Source organism: Heterodontus francisci, unplaced genomic scaffold (genome assembly GCF_036365525.1).
Source record: "Heterodontus francisci isolate sHetFra1 unplaced genomic scaffold, sHetFra1.hap1 HAP1_SCAFFOLD_43, whole genome shotgun sequence".
NCBI classification, from domain to species: Eukaryota; Metazoa; Chordata; class Chondrichthyes; order Heterodontiformes; family Heterodontidae; genus Heterodontus; species Heterodontus francisci.
The window spans coordinates 20,078,429-20,099,340 of NW_027141852.1; the positions used below are offsets into that span (position 1 = coordinate 20,078,429).

A 20,912-nucleotide genomic window follows, 5' to 3' on the forward strand; every position below is an offset into this window, starting at 1 on the left:
GTGATCCTTTGGATATGGAGGCTGGTGGGATGAAAAGTGAGGACAAGGGGAACCCTGTCACGGTTCTGGGAGGGAGGGGAAGGGGTGAGGGTAGAGGTGCGGGGAATGGGTCGGACACGGTTGAGGGACCTGTCAACCACAGTGGGGGGAAATCCTCGGTTGAGGAAAAAGGTCATATCAGAAGCACCGTCATGGAAGGTAGCATCATCAGAGCAGATGCGTCGGAGACGGAGAAACTGGGAGAATGGAATGGAGTCCTTACAGGAGGTAGGGTGTGAAGAAGTGTAGTCGAGGTAGCTTTGCTATCCTTTCACGCATCTCTAGTGCCATTCTAGTCAATCTCCTCTGCACTCTCTCTCAGGCCTTGATATCCCTGCTAAAATGAGGAACCTAGAATTAGATACAATGCTCCAGCTGAGGCCGATAACCAGTGAGATTTATAAAGGTTCAGCATAAACTCCTTGTTTGTGACCCGAATTCCTATTTCTGGTTTCTAACCCAGTGTCGGCTCTGAGCTGTTGAAACTGCCTGAATAAATATTTCCGCTCAACTTAGAGGCCGGAATGTGAGAAGCTGCTGAGAATAAGAGACCCTCGCAGCCAGGCGTCATTTCCCGGTGGAGTTTTCAATAGAAACTGGGGCTGGAGAGAGTCTTTGGGAAATGTAATTCCTGAATGCAGTGAGAGAGTTTGTGATTGGTTGCAGATATAAAACTATTGTGACATCACTGCCAATCACCCAATCACAATCTTTACTTTCTCCCATCCCTCATTAGCATAGAGCTGTGGGATTGTCTATTTAATCCGCACTCGGAAGGGGTTTGGTTTATTTCTGTATCTGAAACTGAAAATGGTAAGGTCCCCCCACCAAGCTGAACTGAGGGGCTGGACCCCTGGGAAACCCCTCGAACTGTATCGGGAAAATTTTCATTTGCTGTAAATGTAAAAATGTAATTGGCATGAGAAATGTGAAATGGAAGGGTTGTGAAGCAACTCATGATTGTATTGAAGGAAAATGATCTCCCTTGCAATGTTTGTATTTTTTAGTGCTGTTTGAAACTGTTTGGCAATGTATTTTTAACAGATTTTTATGAATAAAGTATATTTTGGAAATAAAAAAAGAGAAGAAAGCAGCTCCTAAGAAAGGCGCCAAGAAAACCTTAAATAAACCGTCAACAAAGGGCGGCAAGAAGCGGAGGAAGGAGAGTTACTCCATCTACATCTACAAAGTGACGAAGCAGGTTCATCCCGACACCGGCATCTCCTCCAAGGCCATGAGCATCATGAACTCGTAAGTGAATGATGTTTTCGAGCGCATCGCGGGTGAGGCTTCCTGCCTGGCCCATTACAACAACCATCAGCTCCGGGTGATCCAGACCGCCGTGCGCCTGCTGCTGCCCGGGGAGCTGGCCAAGCACGCCGTGTCGGAAGGGACAAAGGCGGTGACCAAGTACACCAGCTCCAAGTAAAACTGCACAATGGACTGAAAAACATCCCAAACACAACGGCTCTTTTAAGAGCCACCCACAATCTCTCTGAAAAAGCTACATCCGACATCTCTATGAAATCACTTTAAGACAATGTATCATATACATTGGGGGCTGCACAGTGGCGCAGTGGTTAGCACCGCAGCCTCACAGCTCCAGTGATCCGCGTTCGATTCCGGGTACTGCCTGTGTGGAGTTTGCAAGTTCTCCCTGTGTCTGCGTGGGTTTTCTCCGGGTGCTCCGGTTTCCTCCCACAATCCAAAAGACTTGCAGGTTGATAGGTAAATTGGCCATTATAAATTGTACTAGTATAGGTAGGTGGTAGGGAAATATAGAGACAGGTGGGGATGTTTGGTAGGAATATGGGATTAGTGTAGGGTTAGTATAAATGGGTGGTTGATGGTCGGCACAGACTCGGTGGGCCGAAGGGCCTGTTTCAGTGCTGTATCTCTAATTTCATCTCATAATAACGATCCCACTGCTGTGTTTGTATCTCCTGTTATTAACCGAACACGAACCCATAATCTGAACACCCGCCTTCACTTTTTTTGCTTAAAGCTGCTCTTATTCTGGTTTTTCACAGCCCCTGAATGACCGCATTAACAGCTGATTTCAGCGGTAAGGATTAGACCTTAATCCCTTCACTGATTAATCATTTTATTAACAGCAACTCTCCGCAGTGAAACAGCCTGAGATGGGATTATTACAGAGCAAGTTAAGGGCCGTTTGAGGACTTGATCCGGCTTCCTCTTTTCAGAGAAGGACACTGGGCTCTGATTGAAAACTAAACTGAGTATTTCACTTCAGGCCAATGCAGGCCCCTCCCGGGACAGTTTGAAAGCGATTGTCGAATGAGTCACAATTTAAATAACATTTTACAAGTTGAATAAAACAAAATCAAGAGATGGGACTTTAAATCTTTGACTAAGGATGACATTTATTTTAATCCGCTCCTTTCCGACAATAAAATTGGCGGGCTTTTTGAAATTGACAAATTCTCTGCTTCTGATGTCGTGGCGGGTAAATCCCGCCCTCTTGTGTTGGTCAGTGACCTGATTGGTGAAGAATATAGGCAAATAGAATTAAGTACCGACCATTGAGGAGAGTTCTCAGTCTTTAAGTAAAGTAAATGCTGCGTAAATTATCCATTTGTGAAAGTATTTGTGAGATTGTGGAAATGTCTGGAGGAAAGACCGGAGGGAAAGCTCGGGCCAAAGCCAAGTCTCACTCCTCCCGGGCTGGACTGCAGTTCCCGGTGGGCCGTGTTCACAGGCTCCTGAGAAAGGGCAACTATGCTGAGCATGTGGGTGCTGGAGCCCCGGTCGATCTGGCTGCTGTGCTCGAGTATCTGACCGCTGAAATCCTCGAGCTGGCCGGTAACGCGGCCCGGGACAACAAGAAGACCCGCATCATCCCCAGACACCTGCAGCTGGCAGTCCGCAACGAGGAGGAGCTCAACAAGCTGCTGGGAGGGGTGACCATCGCTCAGGGCGGGGTGCGACCCAAGAAAACCAGCGCTCAGAGCTCCCAGAAAAAGCAAAGCAGACAAAATGTCATCTAATAAACCAAAGACTCTTTTCAGAGCCACCCACAGTCTCTGAAAGGGCTGATTACTGTCTGATTCAAGCATGTCAGTAACAGAACAGAATAGGAACTATTTAAAATGTTTATGAGCAACTATTTCAGTGGCTTCTCACTGTCCTCCTGATCCCTGTGTGAAGGGGAATTACCAATAGTCTAATTTATTCCTTTCTACACCGAGTTTGAGTTATTGGTCCCTTAAGGATTGCTGAATGGAGTCTTCCACCGCCGGTTACAGATAAGAAGGGGGGGGGGGGTAAAAATGACAGGTTAAAGCTGTGCATAAAATAGCGCCAGGAATTTGTGGCGATAATAGCGGAATAAAGAAAGGTTTTTAAAGGTTGGTGGAAAATATTTTACCAACAACTTTAAATAGATTTTCCAGAAATTCGCTTTTTGCCGACACTGAAATTGGCGCCTTTTTCGAATTCAAACGTTCTGCCAATTTCGACAATTTAAGCCAATGATTTGCTGCATTTTCCCCAATTCGAGGCTCTGCGATTGGTGAAGAAATGCGAATGGGAAGAGGGTGACCAATCAGAAGTGAGCGCGGGCTCAAGCTGTGGGAATTCCAGGTCCCTGAATGATTGAGCTGAAATTGATCAGTTTCACAAACCCTGTCAGTTTCAGTGCAGGAAACACCGTCTCGGGGGAAATAACATCACAAGTGGGTCTGCTTCCAGTGACCGATTCAACGGCTGCTGCAAAATTCCCGGATTCCCTCATTGCAGCGAAATCATTTTGAAATTCTATGAAAACAATGAGTGATTCTGGAGGAGTGATGAGGCTTTTCACTGAGGGCATGTGTCGACTGGAGAAATAACTAACTGTGGAGCCTCGGGCACTATTTACACAGCCCGTTTAGAAAATCAAATCCACTGCACATCCTTGCTGCAACTGAAATGTCAATTTCGGGGATTCCAGTTTTCTACCCGAACACAGCACAGATTTATTCCAGTCAGTTCTGAACAGCCTATCCCATCGGGATTTTCGTTTGTCTCTTTTACCTTGTTCACCTTCATTGCTTTCTATTTCCCTCCTGGTGTTTGATAAGGTATCTACCAAAACTCGTTTTCACAGCCACATCTCCTTCCTCAGTGATTGCCTTTGCTCCGTGACCTTTTGGTCAGCTATGTGGCCTGGTCCAATCTGCACCTTCTCCTTTGTTATCTCTTGCCCAACCCCCACCTCACTTGTTTATAATCAGTGACTTTTCTAATATTTGTCAGTTCCGAAGAAGGGTCACTGACCCGAAACGTTAACTCTGCTTCTCTTTCCACAGATGCTGGTAGACCTGCTGAGTGAATCCAGCATTTCTTGTTCTTGTTTCAGATTTCCAGCATCCGCAGTATTTTGCTTTTATATTAGCCTATCCCATCTACCGTTTCCAGCTCACTGCTCTCTCTGTGAGACGGTGGGTGGCTCTTCGAAGAGTGTGTGTTTGCTGGAAAGGGTCGAGTTGTGCGGCCCTGCCGTTTCAGAGCGTACACCACATCCATGGCAGTGACCGTCTTGCGCTTGGCGTGCTCAGTGTAGGTGACCGCATCCCTGATCACATTCTCCAGGAAAACCTTCAACACCCCGCGAGTCTCCTCATAGATCAAACCCGAGATCCGCTTGACCCCGCCACGGCGAGCCAGGCGGCGGATTGCTGGTTTGGTGATGCCCTGGATATTGTCAGGAAGCACTTTGCGGTGCCGCTTTGCTCCGCCTTTGCCGAGTCCTTTCCCTCCTTTACCTCTGCCAGACTTTCTTTTATTAACTTCCAAAATATACTTTATTCATAAAAATCTGTAAAAAAAATACATTACAAAACAGTTCCAAAAAGCACCAAGTCAAACAATACAAAGAGTGGAAAGGAGATCAGTTTCTTTCAATACAGGAGTGAGTTGCCTCACAACCCTTCCATTTCATTTCTCATGCCATGTACATTTGACAGCAAACAAATAATTTCTGGCTACAGTTCGAGGGGTTTCCCATGGATCCAGCCCCTCAGTTCACTATGGTGGGGGGACCTTACACTGTGGTATTTCCCCATTGAGCCTTTGCTGCAGCTGCCCCAAGCTTTAGTGCGTCCCTCAGCACGTAGTCCTGGACCTTGGAATGTGCCAGTCTGCAACATTCGGTGGTGGACAACTCTTTGCGCTGGAAGACCAGCAAGTTTCGGGCAGAGCAAAGAGCATCTTTCAACGAATTGATAGTCTTCCAGCAGCAGTTGATGTTTATCTCGGTGTGCGTCCCTGGGAACAGCCCGTAAAGCACAGACTCCTGTGCTACAGAGCTGCTTGGGATGAACCTCGACAAAAACCATTGCATCTCTTTCCACACCTGCTTTGCAAAGACACATTCCAGAAAGAGGTGGGCAACCGTCTCTTCCCCACCACAGCCACCTCGAGGGCATTGTGCAGAGGGGGTGAGACTTCGGGCATGCAGGAAGGATCTGACGAGGAGGACTCTTCTCACCATCAGCCAAGCTACATCTTGGTGCTTGTTTGAAAGTTCTGGTGATGGGGCATTCCGCCAAATGACTTTGGAAGTCTGCTCGGGGAACCATCCGACAGGATCCACCATCTTCTTTTCCCGTAGGGCCTTGAGAACATTCCGTGCAGACCAGTGCCTGATGGATTGGTGGTCAAAGGTGTTTTTCCACAGAAACTTTTCCATGAAGGATAGGTGTTACAGCACAGTCCAACTGGATGGAGCGTTCCACGGCAATATGACCAGGCCCATCCTTCGCAACACCGGGGACAGATAGAACCTCAGCATGGAGTGACACTTGGAGTTTGCGTACTGGAGGTCTACACAGCCACACACAAAGGTAGCCATCAGGATGAGGGCGATGTTGGGTACATTTTTCCCGCCTTTCTCCAGAGGTTTGAACATCGTGTCCCTCGGGACCTGGTCCATTTTGAATCCCCAGATGAAGCGGAAAATGGCTCAGGTGATCACCACAGTGCAGGAGTGCAGTATGGGCCAGACCTGCACCACGTACAGTAACCTGACACAATGGCGAGAGATCGCTGCTCCCACATGTTCAGCTTATGTTGTACCCTGGCTACTCGTTCCTCCCAGGTTTTGGTGCACGCCCCGGCCCTTCCGAAGCATACCACAGCAGCTTCAGGTCGGCTGACCTAATGGTGAAGGGGACAAAGGATCGGTCAGCTGAGTTCCCACAGAACATGGCCTCGCTCTTGCTGTGTTTAACATTGGTTCCCGATGCCAGTTCGAGCTGGTCACAGATGCTCATCAGTCTGCGCACAGGCAGCGGGTTCAAGCAGAAAATGGCGACGTCATTCATGTACAGGGAGGTTTTAACCTGAGTGCCTCCACTGCCTGGGATTGTTACCCTTCTGATACTCGCATTCTTCTCAATAGACTCAGAAAAGGGTCCAATACAGCAAACAAACAAAACAGGGGAGAGAGGACTGCCCTGCCTGACTCCAGATGGGATTGAGAAACTTTCTGATTCCCACCCATTGATTGAGACTGCGCGACTGATGTTTGTGTAGACCAGTTTGATCCAATTGCAGATTCCCTCCCCAAACCCCATTTTGGAAAGTACGTCCATCATGTAGGTGTGCGATATCCTGTCAAAAGCCTTCTCCTGATCCAGGCTGATGAGGCAGGTGTCCACCCTCCTGTCCCGTACATAGGTGATCGTATCCCTGAGTAGCGCGAGACTATCAGAGATCTTCCTGCCTGGTATAGTACAGGTCTGATCAGGGTCAATCACCAACTCCAGAGCAGACTTGACTCGACTGGCGATGACTTTTGACAGAATCTTGTAGTCGATGTTAAGCAGTGAGATGAGCCGCCAATTTCTGATTTCTGCCTCCTCCCCCTTGTCGATGAGGGTGATGATGCCTTTCCTCATGGATTCTAATATGCTGCCGGCCAGGACCATACTCTGGTATACTGCCAGACTTTTTTTTTTAATTTCCAAAATATACTTTATTCATAAAAATCTGTAAAAATTACATTCCCAAACAGTTTAAAACTGCATCAAGTCAAAAAATGCAAACAGTGCGAAGGTGATCAGTTTCCTTCTATACAATCACGAGTTGCCTCACAACTCTTCCATTTCATTGTCATGCCATATACATTTCTACATTTACAGCACACAAAATTTTCCCTGTACGGTTCGAAGGGTTTCCCATGGATCCAGCCCCTCCGCTCAGCTTGGTGGGGGGACCTTACACCATGGTCTTTGCCCATTGAGCCTTTGCTGCGGCTGCCCCAAGCTTTAGTGCGTCCCTGCCCACGTTGTCCTGGTCCTTGGAATGTGCCAGTCTGCAACATTCGGTGGTGGACAACTCTTTGCGCTGGAAGACCAGCAAGTTTCGGGCAGACTAAAGGGCGTCTTTCACCGAATTGATAGTCCTCCAGCAGCAGTTGATGTTTGTCTCGGTGTGCGTCCCTGGGAACAGCCCGTAGAGCACAGACTCCTGTGTTATAGAGCTGATTGGGATGAACCTCGACAAAAACCACTGCATCCCTTTCCACACCTGCTTTGCAAAGACACATTCCAGGAGGAGGTGGGCGACCGTCTCTTCCCCACCACAGCCACCATGATAATTCTTGCCTCAAATCAGTGCACAATAAAAGAGACTGATTCCGTCAGCTTCCTTTTTTTTACAGGCCGCCCGGACCTGGCTGAGAAAGGCAGAGTGAGAGCAGGGAGGGGAGGAGACAAGAGTGAAGATTAAACAGAGAGCGAGAATGAAGGAGACACCCAGAGTGACAGACAGAGAGAGAACGGCACCTTATCTTTCAGCTCCACCTCCAGTTTCCTCCGGGCTGCCAATTTCAAACCCTTTATTAACAGTAGAACCGAAACCCAGCTCTCCACGCAAACCCTTCCAGACTCGACCTTCATAGTCAAGGCTTTCCAGAAAGCCGGAGCTTTTAAATATGATCCTGCTACAATTAACACTCAGTAATATTCCCACCAAAACACAATCCATTCTATAACAAGGAACCTCCTCAGTAACATCACCATTTCCACACACATCCGCTTCCAACAGTTTACAAACACCCTATTGCAGCTGTTTGGGGAATCTCCTGTGTTAAGATTGGAGTTGGAAAGCGGCCTTTACCCGGCAGTGTTATCGTCTCACACTGAATCTGCCAGACATCCTGTTCTCTTTATTGCGAGAGAGAAAGCACGGATTTAGGAAATGTTCATTTGAAATGATCTCTATTGAGAACGAGCCCGGCCGTGGGACAGGTATTCCAGTGCAAAGAGCTGTCTATGACCGAGTGTTGCAGACTGGCACATTCCAACGTTCAAGACTATGTGCTGTGGGACGGCATTAAAGCTTGGGGAAGCCACCATGGAGTCTCAATAGAAAGGCGACAGTCTAAGGCCCTAGTACAGCGAGGGGCTGGAACCTGTGTAAAACCGCTCGGGCTGTTTGTACCAGAGAATGTTTGATGTGTAATGTAAATACTGTAAATATAACCTGTGCAGGCAGGGATAGTGAGATACCTCATGTACTTTATTGAAGGAAACTGATCTGTATTGTACCTTATGTAATATTAAAATTGAACTGCTTTGCAATATAATTGCACAAATTATATGAATAAATTACATTTTGTGCAAAAGAAAGCAGCTTTCCTGTCAACACACACCTTGTCTCAGGGCACAACTTTCCTGTGATCTTGTCATACCCAACTTCGCTCTATATCTTCTGACACACACACTTTACAGTCTGTCATTTCCAAAAACAAGCATTCTAAAATCAAAAGACCTTTTGTTTATTTCTCCTTTCTTTTCATTTCTCCTCTCTTCTTCTCAATCACTCCCTTCAACAGTCCTATTCAGATCAAGGTGGAATGTGAATAGTGTCACAACTCACCTCTGACACTATTATTACCCTTCTCTTCTCTTGTCTTATTCAATGGGAAAGTTTTATTCACCAGTCTGTTGCTGTTTTACACTCTTGCCATACCATCTGGTATTGCATCCATCTGAATTCTGTGCTTTCATGGCCTTATATTTCTTTTCCTCTTCTGGATGATTTGTTTGCTTCAGTTCCATTCAACCAGTCTGGACCACAGGGAAGCTTAGAACAAAGAACAAAGAACAGGACAGCACAGGAACAGGCCATTCGGCCCTCCAAGCCTGCGCCGATCTTGATGCCTGCCTAAACTAACACCTTCTGCACTTCCGTGGCCTATATCCCTCTATTCCCTTCCTATTCATGTATTTGTCAAGATGTCTCTTAAACGTCTCTATCGTATCTGGTTCCACCACCCCCCCGGCAGCAAGTTCCAGGCACTCACCACCCTCTGTGTAAAAAACTTGCCTCGCACATCCCCTCTAAACTTTGCCCCTCGCACCTTAAACCTATGTCCCCTAGTAACTGACTCTTCCACCCTGGGAAAAAGCTTCTGACTATCCACTCTGTCCATGCCGCTCATAACTTTGTAAACCTCTATCATGTCGCCTCTCCACCTCCGTCGTTCCAGTGAAAACAATCCGAGTTTTTCCAACCTCTCCTCATAGCTAATGCCCTCCAGACCAGGCAACATCCTGGTAAACCTCCTCTGTACCCTCTCCAAAGCCTCCACGTCCTTCTGGTAGTGTGGCGACCAGAATTGCACGCAATATTCTAAGTGTGGCCTAACTCAGGATCTGTACAGCTGCAACATGACTTGCCAATTTTTATACTCTATACCCCGACCGATGAAGGCAAGCATGCCGTATGCCTTCTTGACTACCTTGTCCACCTGCGTTGCCACTTTCAGTGACCTTTGCCTTGGGTGGGTCCACGTTGATCTATTACATTCAGAATCACATCCTTGAAATAACTCCATAGTACAACTACAGTAACCACACAGAATCTGCTTCAAACACTCCTCCACATTTTATCTGTTCTGACTGTCAACACCTCCAGCTCTTTTGTTTAAGTGGAACCCATCAGGTTTGTATAGGCTCCTTCTATTCTGAAAGCTGTAGCACTGGTTCAGGGAATTCAGCCCTGTTTCTCTACTCGAAAGGCTCAGCCATGCTTGATCTGCGTGGTATTTTGCTTTTATTGCAACGTTACAAGACCTCCAATCCTCTGGAAAATGATGGTCAGACCTTCCACTATATCTTCCCTGGCTTCATTCAACAGCCTGGGGTACATTTCATCTGGTCCTGGCGATTTATCCACATTCAAGGATGCTCATCCCATTAAGACTTCCTCTCTCCTTAAGTTATCACATCCAATACTTCACACTCCTCCTCCTTCATAACAATATCTGCATCACCCCCTCATTTGAGAAGACAGTAATGTATTCATTAAGGATGTTGGCAACATCTTCCACCCCGATACAAAGGTTACATTTTTGATCTTTTCTGTGCCCTGCTGTTTGCTTAGTTGCCTCTTCCTCTAATATTTTGATGCAACATCTTTGGGTCCATTGTTATTTTGCTTGTCCATGTTCTTTCCTGTTCTCTCTTTGCTCTTCACCGCTGCTCCCAAACGCCTCCAGTGCAGTCAAAACACAAGGTGTCAGAAGTGGGATTTGAACCCACGCCTCCAATGGAGACTGCGATCTAAACGCAGCGCCTTAGACCGCTCGGCCATCCTGATCGCCTGTCTGTTATTATTAATGCTAAGGAAATTATTCATTCTTTGTGAAAGTATTTGTGAGATTGTGGAAATGTCTGGAAGAGGAAAGACCAGCGGGAAAGCTCGGGCCAAGGCCAAGTCTCACTCCTCCCGGGCTGGACTGCAGTTCCCGGTGGGCCGTGTTCACAGGCTCCTGAGAAAGGGTAACGATGCTGAGCGTGTGGGTGCCGGAGCCCCGGTCTATCTGGCTGCTGTGCTCGAGTATCTGACCGCTGAAATCCTCGAGCTGGCCGGTAACGCGGCCCGGGACAACAAGAAGACCCGCATCATCCCCAGACACCTGCAGCTGGCCGTCCGCAACGACGAGGAGCTCAACAAGCTGCTGGGAGGGGTGACTATCGCTCAGGGCGGGGTGCTGCCTCATATCCAGGCCGTGCTGCTGCCCAAGAAAACCAGCACTCAAGAGCTCCCAGAAAAAGTAAAGCGGCCAAAATGTCATCTAATAAACCAAAGGCTCTTTTCAGAGCCACCCACAGTCTCTGTGAAAGGACTGGTTACTGTCAGGAGGGAATCAGTGATGGAGTTATTGTAACAGTGGATTGACCTGTTTCACATCTGTCCAGGTGTGTTTTCAGTTCCCTCTCTGGATTTCGCTCTGTTTCTCTGCTCACACATCTCCCCCTCCAGTAAAGTGAAGAACTGAACTACAGGGTGTCAGAATCAACAATTTAATAAATCCCGCTGCCTTCGATTTGATAAATCCCGAGACCATCCCTGTACATTAACGGGAACTGGTTCGGAGCTGATGAATTAATTTAATAATGGAAGTGTCCGGGTGAATTCTCTGTTTTTCATTTGGAAGTTTGAATTGTGTTTTTTTTTTCTCTCCGGTGATCTGAGCGCCACTTCTCAATGAGAATCTGCTCCCAGAACAGAGTAAATGCAGGAAGAAAGAGGCCATTCTCGGGCTGTGTGTTTCTCTCCTAACCTGATCTGTTTAGACCGCACTGTTCCCAGAGGACGGAATCAGTGAGAGTTGTGCACACACAGGAGCTGAGTCCACTGCAGCGCTTTAATATGTGCCTTCTCCCCGGCGCTCCCTATTCTCCGGACACAACGTTGTTTGTTCCCCCGGCGGCGGGGTAGAGTCGGGGATTCTCTTCCCGCAGTGTCAGTGGCTGCAGCCCCGGGGAACTGGCGGTTTCAGTCAGAGTGACCGAGCTACCTTACAGGACTCTCCCCCTGAATTTGTGAACTGAGACTACACCGAACACATCCCCAGTTAGAGTGAGGGCCGGACATCCTTCTGTTTTATTGCAGAGAGTGGGGAAAGGGCTGGGTGGAGGGGATCTCAGCGAATCACCAGGGATCCTGGATTTACTCCAAATCATTTCCATGTGGAATCTGCAGGCGGGGCCGGGACAGGGATCATTTGATCAGGGGATCAGCTCTTTCCTGAGAGATGTGGGTGGCTCTGAGAAGAGCCTTTGTGTTCAGATGTTTACATGTTTCCCGCGCTCTTTCACTTCTTTCCAGACCCTGCTTTCTGAGCCTTCGCTGCTTTCGGCTTGACCTTGCTCTTCCATGTCTGCACTTTCTTCAGCGCCTTTCCGCCCGCCGCACTCTTGCCCTTTTTGACCTTCTTCGCAGGAGACTTTTTCTGAAGCGCTGCTTTCTTCACCGCCTTATTTGGCGTTGCCGCCGCCTTGCTGCTCGTTTTCTTGGCTGTTATTTTCTTTGTTGTCACTTTCTTGGCTGCTGGTTTCTTCACCAATGATTTCTTGTCTGCTGGTTTCTGACGAAGGATTTATTGTCTGCTGGTTTCTTCACTAAAGATTTCTTGTCTACTGGTGTCTTCACTAAAGATTTCTTAGCTGCTGGTTTCTTCACTAAAGATTTCTTTTCTGCTGGTTTCTTCATGAAATATTTCTTGTCTGCTAGTTTCTTCATGAAAGATTTCTTGTCTGCTGGTTTCTTCAATAAAGATTTCTTATCTGCTGGTTTCTTCACTAAAGATTTCTTGGCTGCTGGTGTCTTCGCTAAAGATTTCTTGGTTGCTGGTTTCTTCACTAAAGATTTCTTGTCTGCTGGTTTCTTCACTAAAGATTTCTTGTCTGCTGGTTTCTTCACCTTCTTTCCCACTTTTCCCTGGGTTTTCCTTCTTGCTGATTTTGAAGGAGCCGGAGGCTCCCTGTCCCTTGCTCTGCACCAGGGAGCCTTTGTTCACATTCCTCTTGATACTTTGCTTGATCTGGGTCCTGAGCTTCTCCACATCGACACCGCTGCTACCCAGAGCCTTCTTTATGGCGTCCAGGGACATCCCCTTGTGATCGCTGAAAGCCGGCACAATCTTGAGGATCTGTTCGCCCAACGGGAGACCGGCTGGCTTGTTCCGGGGAGCCGCCTTCTTCTTCTTGGGGGTCTTGACTTGGGCGGCTGCGGGACTCTGCACAAATTCTCTCTGTCAATGTGAACTGGGTCAGAAATGAAGCCAGTGATGGTGGCACAGAGCAACTTCAAGGCAGAGAGAGGACGGGGCGGAGACAAGCTCCTGTCAGCTCCCGGCTCCTGCTGTCTCTCTGTGTTTCTCTCTCCTCACAAACTCTCCAATTCCATTGAAATTCAGAGACTCCACACTTCCAGACTAGATCTTTCCTGTCTCTCACTCCAGTATGTTTGCTGTTGAAAAGCTTTCACTCGGATTGAGGACTCCATTTTCCATTTCACCTGGTTTTATTGCTGCACTGACTGCCCTCTCTCACCCCTCGCTGACATGTTCTCCACTTTTCAACTGCAATCTTGAAATCAAAAAAAAATGATCCCGAATTCCCACTTTGGGGCTGAGCAGGGAGCAGGGCGGTTCTTTGACTGGAAAATCATTTGATTTTACACAAGAATGACTCTGAAATCCGGCGATGAGAGCGGACCCACAAACACAGTAGCTTCAGACTAACCCGCCCTCCCCTTTAATACAATCTCTCTTCCACAATATTCACAACTGCATATTCACAGGACAAACTGTTCCCTGAATGTAGAGTTCCCAGGCCAGGTTTTCCCCTCCGCTCAGTCTGTGCTGCGGATTCTCGGGGGTGAGTTGTATTTTCTCAGCTCAGCCAGTGTTAAACAGTCTGGGGCCGGCGCTCCGAATATTGTCTGTTAACCAGAGTCCGCTACAAGAGCCAATCACAGTTGTGACTTTTTTTATTCGTTCATGGGATTTGGGTGTGAGTCCAGAACCATGGATCATAATCTAAGGATACGGGGTAAACCTTTCAGGTTGTCCTTTCTCTCTCTGCCCCTCTCTCTCTGCCGACACCCACCCCCGGTCTCCTCTCTCCCTCTTACTCTCCTCTCTCTCTCTCCCTCTCTCTGACAGTTGCAGAGAGCGAGAACTCTCAGCTTTATGGTTAGTCTTTTTTTAAAAATCGCAGCCGTCAGTTTCACAGCTGACACGTGCTTTGAGCAGAGACAGCACTTCCGAAACTCGGACAAGCTCGGGTTTTTCTGGAGGGCCTTTAAATGAAATCAGAACTGCCGGAAAGCTCCGAACTTGTCCGAGATTCTGAAACGTTGTCTCTGCTCTAAGGACCTGTCAGCTGTGAAACTGACGGCTGCGATTTGATTGAAAGTCAGACTGGTCTGGAAGAAGAAGCCAATGGGAAATTTCTCATCCCTGAAATTATCAGTCACGGACCGAACTGTTTTCACGTGGATACTGGTGTCCATGCACAGACATGTTGCCAACCCCTGTTCTTCACACAGACTTACCAATCACACACTGATCAACGCCAACAAATAATTTGACTTTTTTATTGAAGACTGACAATACTATATACAATTTACAGGAGAGTATTACAGGCACATCTTACCGGGGATCATCCCATCTCCTACTCTGTCACATACTGTATGACATCACTTCCTGAAGTGATGATGCACACACGAGTTACCAATTCCTTGAAACAAAGAGTAGGCATAAATGGGTCATTTTCTCATTGGCAGGATGTGACTGGTGGAGTGCCACAAGGATCAGTGCTTGGGGTTCAATTATTTACTGTCTATATTAATGACATGGAGGAGGGGGCAGAGTGTAATATATCCAAATTTGCTGATGATACAAAAATAGGTAGGACATGTTGTCATGACGACATAAGGAATCTCCAAGGGGATATAGATTGGTTGAGTGAGTGGGCAAAAATTGGCAGATGGAGTTTAATGTAGGAAAGTGTGAGGTCATACACTTTGGTAGGAAGAATCAAAATGCAGACTATTATATAAATAGACAGAGACTCCAAAAAAGAGGGATCTGGGTGTTCTTGTGATTGAAACACAAAAAGTTAGCATGCAGGTGCAGCAAGTAATTAAGTGGGCAAATGGAATTTTGGCCTTTATTGCTAGGGGGTTGGAGTTTAAAAATAGGGAAGTCTTGTTAAAGCTGTACAGGGTGTTGGTGAGGCCACACCTGGAGTGCTGTGTACAGTTTTGGTCCCCGTATTTAAGAAAGGATATATTGGCATTGGATACAGTCAAAAGAGATTCACTCGGCTGATTCCTGGGAGAAAGGGGTTGACTTATCAAGAATGGCTAACAAGTTAGGCCTTTAGACATTAAAGTTTAGAAGAATAAGGGTGATCTTATTGAAATGTATAAGATTCTGAGGGGGCTTGACAGGGTAGATGTTTCCACTAGTGCGGGAATCTCAAACTAGGCGACATCGTTACAGAATAAGGGGACAGTCATTTAAAACTGAGATGCAAAGGAATTTCTTCTCTCAGAGGGTAGTGAATGTCTGGAATTCTCTACCCAGAGAGTTGTGGAGGCTAAATTACTGAAAGCATTTAAAGAGGAGGGAGATAGATTTTTGAAATATTGGGGAGTTGAGGGCTATGAGGAGCTGGCACGAAAGAGGAGTTGAGGTCTGGGGCAAATCATCCCTGATCTTATTAAATGGTGGGGCAGGCTTTGGGGACTGAATGGCCTACTCCTGCTCCTATTTCTTATGTTCTTATAAGGGGGCTACAAAGAGATGTAGATCGGTTAAGTGAGTGGGCAACAACCTGGCAAATGGAGTAAAATGTGGGAAAGTGTGAAATTGTCCACTTTGGCGGGAAGAATAAAAAAGAAGCATATTATCTAAATGGTGAGAGATTGCAGAGCCCTGAGATGCAGAGGGATCTGGGTGTCCTCGTGTATGAATCGCACAAGGTTAGTATGCAGGTACAGCCCGTAATTAGGAAAGCTAATAGATTGCTCGTGTTTATCGCGAGGGGAATTGAATACAAAAGTAGGGAGGTTATGCTTCAGCTATACAGGGCATTGGTAAGACCACATCTGGAGTACTGTCTACAGAACTGGTCTCCTTATTTCAGGAAGGATGTGAATGCATTGGAGGCAGTTCAGAGAAGGTTTACTGGACAAATACTTGGAATGGTGGGCTGTCTTACAAGGAAAAATTGGACAGGCTTGGCTTGTATCCACCAGATTTTAGAAGAGTAAGAGGCAACTTGATTGAAACACATAAGATCCTGAGGGTCTTGACAGGGTGGATGTAGAAAGGATGTTTCCTCTTGTGGGAGAATCTAAAATTAGGGGTCACTGTTTAAAAATATGGGGTCGCCTATTTAAGACAGAGATGAGGAGAATTTTTTTCTCTTAGAGGGTTGTGAGTCTTTGCAGTTCTCTTCCTCAAAACGCAGTGGAAGCAGAGTATTTGAATATTTTTAAGGCAGATGTAGATAGATTCTTGATAAGCAAGGGGGTGGTCAGGGGTAGCTGGAAATGTGGGTCATCAGTTCAGCTATGAAATTATTGAATGGCGGAGCAGGCTGGAAGGGCCGAGTGGCCTACTCCTGCTCCTAATTCATATGTTCGTATGCTTGTATGTTTGTATAAAGCCCAAGATGCCATATATTTTACTACTACTCTCTCAATATGCCCTGCTACCTGCAAAGATCGGTGCACATGCATCCCCAGGTCCCTCTGTCCCTGAACACTCTTTAGAACTGTGCCATTAAGGATACATTGCCTCTCCCTATTACTTCTATCAAAATGCATCACCTCACACTTAACAGTATTAAATTCCATCCGTCACCTCTCTGCTCATTCTGCTAGCCTATCTATGTCCTATTGCAGGCGGTTCATATCATCCTCACTGTTTGCCTCACCTCCAAGTTTGGTATCGTCAGCAAATTTTGAGATTCTGTTCCGTATTCCAAGATCCACATATTTTATACATAGCAAGAAAAGCAGTGATCCCAGCACTGACCCTCGGGGAACATCACTGTCGACCATCCCCTAGTCTGAAAAGAAACCATTTACTACAACTTGCTTGTTTCTGCCCTTAATCCAATTTTTTAACCAATTGGACACTGACCCTCCTATTCCATGAGCCTGAATTTTGTTAACCAGCCTTTTATGTGATACCTTATCAAATGCTTTCGTAAAATCCATAGAAACAACATCCACTGCATTTCCTTCATCAAACTTCTCTGCTCCTTCATCAAAAAATTCAATTAGATTAGTGAAGCATGATCTGCCTTTTACAAATCCATGCTGGATATCCTTAATTAACTCAAACCTCTCTAAATGTCCATTGATATTTTCCCTGATTATCATTTCTGAAACCTTACCCAGCATTGATGTTAAATTAACTGGCATGGAGTTGCTTGGACTGTCCTTACACCCTTTCTTGAATAAGGGTGTCATTTGTCACTCTCCAATCCCCTTATCCAGGGAAGATTGGAAGATTATGGCAAGCCCTTCCTGGAGGAGTCTGGACATGCAAGGACTCAACTACCAGCAAGCGTATAAAGCAAGACCCAGGCTCAGGGCCTTCAGTTACCCCTGGAGGGGAGCCGGAGAGGCAGCGGATCCTGTGCGGAACCACAGTTCAGGAAAGATGAGAAGGTCATTGTGAGGGGACAGAGGAGATTAAGTTCAAGGTTTCCCAGCTTATAAGCAAGTGCAGAGACAAGGAACGGTGCTGGGGCAAATAATAGGAAGCTGTGATCGGTTGGAAGGCAGGAGTGATTAAATGACAGAAGAGATGATGGTGCAAGGCAAAAGTCAGGGAAACAACAAGTAACATTTGGCCGGCACAGATACCAGGAGTGGGGTTTGAACACACACAGACATATATTCATTGGATTTTAAGTCCAACACCTTAACCACTCAGCCCTCCTGGTTCAGTAACCTGTTGCTGAAAATGAAATTTAATGTGATCCGGGTGACATCTGGCCTTTTACAATATACAATTATGACTCCTCTCCCATGCTAAATTGGACCCTTCATTACTTATGAACCTCAATTGGATCACCCCTCAGTCTCGGTTTCTCTAAGGTGTAGGGTCCCAACTCTTTTAGTCTAACTTGATAACGAAGATGTCTTACACTGGGAATTAGTTTAATGTCTCTCCTCTGTACCCTGTCAAAAGCCTCAATATCACCCATCATGTGAGGAGACCAAGACTGGATAAAATATTCCAAGTGAGGCCTGACCAAGGTTTCATAAAAGGACAAATTCGGGACATCTCAGATACTGAAGGAGTCCGTGTCCAGAAGCAGCAAGACCTGGACAACATTCAGGCTCGGCCTGCTAAGTGGCAAGTAACATTCACACCACATAAGTACCAGGCAATGACCATCTCCAGCAAGAGAGAATGTAACCATCTCCCTTTGACGTTCAACAGCATTACAATAGCTGAATCCCCCCCACCATCAACATCCTGGGGGTAACCATAGACACAAGCTTAACTGGTCAGGTGTGCAGAAAAGTGGCAAATGGAATTCAACTTGGAGAAGTGTGAGGTGATGCCTTTGGTGAGGTCAAACACGGCAAAGGAATACACAATTAATGGGAGAATACTGAGAGGTGTAGAGGAAGTGAGGGACCTTGAAGTGAATGTCCACAGATCCCTGAAAGTAGCAGGACAGGTTGATAAGTTGGTTGAGAAGGCTTATGGAATCCTTTCCTTTATTAGCCGAGGTATAGAATATCAGAGCAGGGAGGTTATGCTGGAACGGTATCAATCATTAGCTAGGCCACAACTTGATTTCTGTGTGCAGTTCTGGTCACCTCATTACAGAAAGGATGTAATTGCACTAGAGAGGTTACAGAGGAGATTTACGAGGATGTTGCCAGCTCTGGAAAAATGCAGCTATGAGGAAAGATTGGATCGGCTGGGGTTGAATAGAGGAGGCTGAGGGGAGATTTGATTGAAATGTATAAAATTGTGAGGGGTCTGGATAGAGTGGATGGGAAGGGTCTATTTACCTTAGAAGGGAGGTCAATGACTAAGGGGCATAGATTTAAAGTGATTCGTTGAACGATTAGAGGGGAGTTGAGGAAACGTTTTTTCACCCAGAGGGTGCGAGGTGTCTGAAACTCACTGCCTATAAGGGTAGTTGAGGCAGAAACCCTCAACTCATTTAAGAGGAGTCTGGATGTGCACCTCAAGTACCTGAACCTGCAGGGCTACGGTCCAAATGCTGGACAATGGGATTCCGCTGGGTTGCCCGATTTTTGGCCTTCCTGTGCTGTAAACCTTCTATGTTCAATGATTCTATGCAGAGACAATGGGCCGAATAGCCTCCTTCTGCACTGTAATAATTTTGTGATTTTTGCCTCTCCAAAACTTGTCCGCCATCTACAAGGCACAAGCCAGGATGAGTGCAGCTCCAACAATACTCTAGAAACTCGACACTGTTCAGGACAAAGCAGCTGCCTTGATTGTCACCCCATTCACCACCTTAAACATTCACTCCCTTCACCACTGACGCACAGTGGCAGTAGTGTGTACCATCTACCAGATGCACTGCTGCAACTCACCAAGGCTCCTTCAAAAACACCTTCCAAACCGAAGACCTCCACCACCTTGAAGGACAAGGGCTGCAGATGCATGGAACCACCACCATGTGCAAGTTCCCCTTCAAGTCACACACCATCTGATCTGCAACAATATCGCTGTTCATTCACTGATGTTGGGTCAAAATCCTGGATCTCCCTTCCTAACAGCACTGTGGGTGTACCTACACCACATGGAGTGCAGCAATTCAAGAAGGCAGCTCACCGCCACCTTGTCAAGGACAATTAGGGATGGGTAACAAATTCTGGCCTTGCCAGTGTCGCTCACATCCCATGAAAGAATATGCCCCATCTTATATGCAATTATCCTCTGAATGCAGCCCAACCCCCTATTTGCTCCAGCTATCACTTCACAGCATTGGTGCTGTACCTTTCGAGATCTGTGCACCAGAACATCCAGATCTCTGCTCAAAATTATTTTCTTTCTCCACCTGCTTTAATGTTTTTCCCTGAAGGGTGTATGAATGTTGAGCATTCGCCCTGTCCACATGAATAACACTGCACTTACCCAAATTAAACATCATTTACCAGTCATGAACCCAATCTCCCAACACATTAAGATCAGCCTGAAACAGTCAAGCATCGTCTACAGTCTGAACACTCGCACAGATCTTCAAATCATCTGTAAATTTACAGATGGTGCCCCCTACACCTACGTCCAGATCATTAATAAAAATAATAAAGAGCAACAGACCCAACACCGATCCCTGTGGGACACCACTGGTAACTGGTCTCCAAACAGATCCAGATCCATCTGTAACTACTTTCTGCCTACGTCGTGCCAGTCAGTTCCCAATCCAGATCAATATATTACCACTGATACCATGGACTTTAATCTTATAGAGAAGCCTCTTGTGTGGAACCTTATCAAAATCTTTTGGCTGAGATCCGCTAATTGAGCACCGGCCGGGGATGAGGCCTAGGCCTGTCCTGCTCTGTGTGTGGGTCTCAGGAAGGCACAAGGTGAGATCAGCTCACTGAGCACAGGCCCTTCCTGCTCTATATAGTGCTCAGTACCTCACCAAATGAGAATAACTAACACACCACAGGCCAGGGAGCCTCGGCCCATCCTCCCCTGATTGTGGTTCAGTGCCAACCAGGTCAGATCAGCTAATTCAGCACAGGCTGGAGATGGAAGCTGGATCTTTCCTGCTTTGGGGGCTCCGTACCATACCAGGTGTGATGAAGTAAAATACCACAGGCCGGGGATGGAGCCTGGGATTTTCCTGTTCTGTGTGGGGCTCTGTACAACACCGTGTGAGATGAACTATCATCCCTCAGGCTGAGGAAGGAGCCTGGGCCCATTCTGTTCTGTGTGGCTCCTACAACATTGGGTGGATTCAGTTAACTCAACACAGGCCATGAATACAACCAGGCCCTTTCCTGCTCCATGTGGCTCAGTATCACACCAGGTGACATCAGCT

General features: G+C 46.7%; 1 non-coding gene across 1 annotated transcript; it reads right to left on the reverse strand.

Annotated features, from left to right (window-relative positions):
* Nucleotides 1-10,567: 10,567 nt before the first annotated feature.
* trnal-uag (transfer RNA leucine (anticodon UAG)) lies at nt 10,568-10,650 on the reverse strand. Its single transcript has one exon. It is a non-coding gene; the product is annotated as a tRNA-Leu (tRNA).
* Between the last annotated feature and the right edge of the window lie 10,262 nt (nt 10,651-20,912).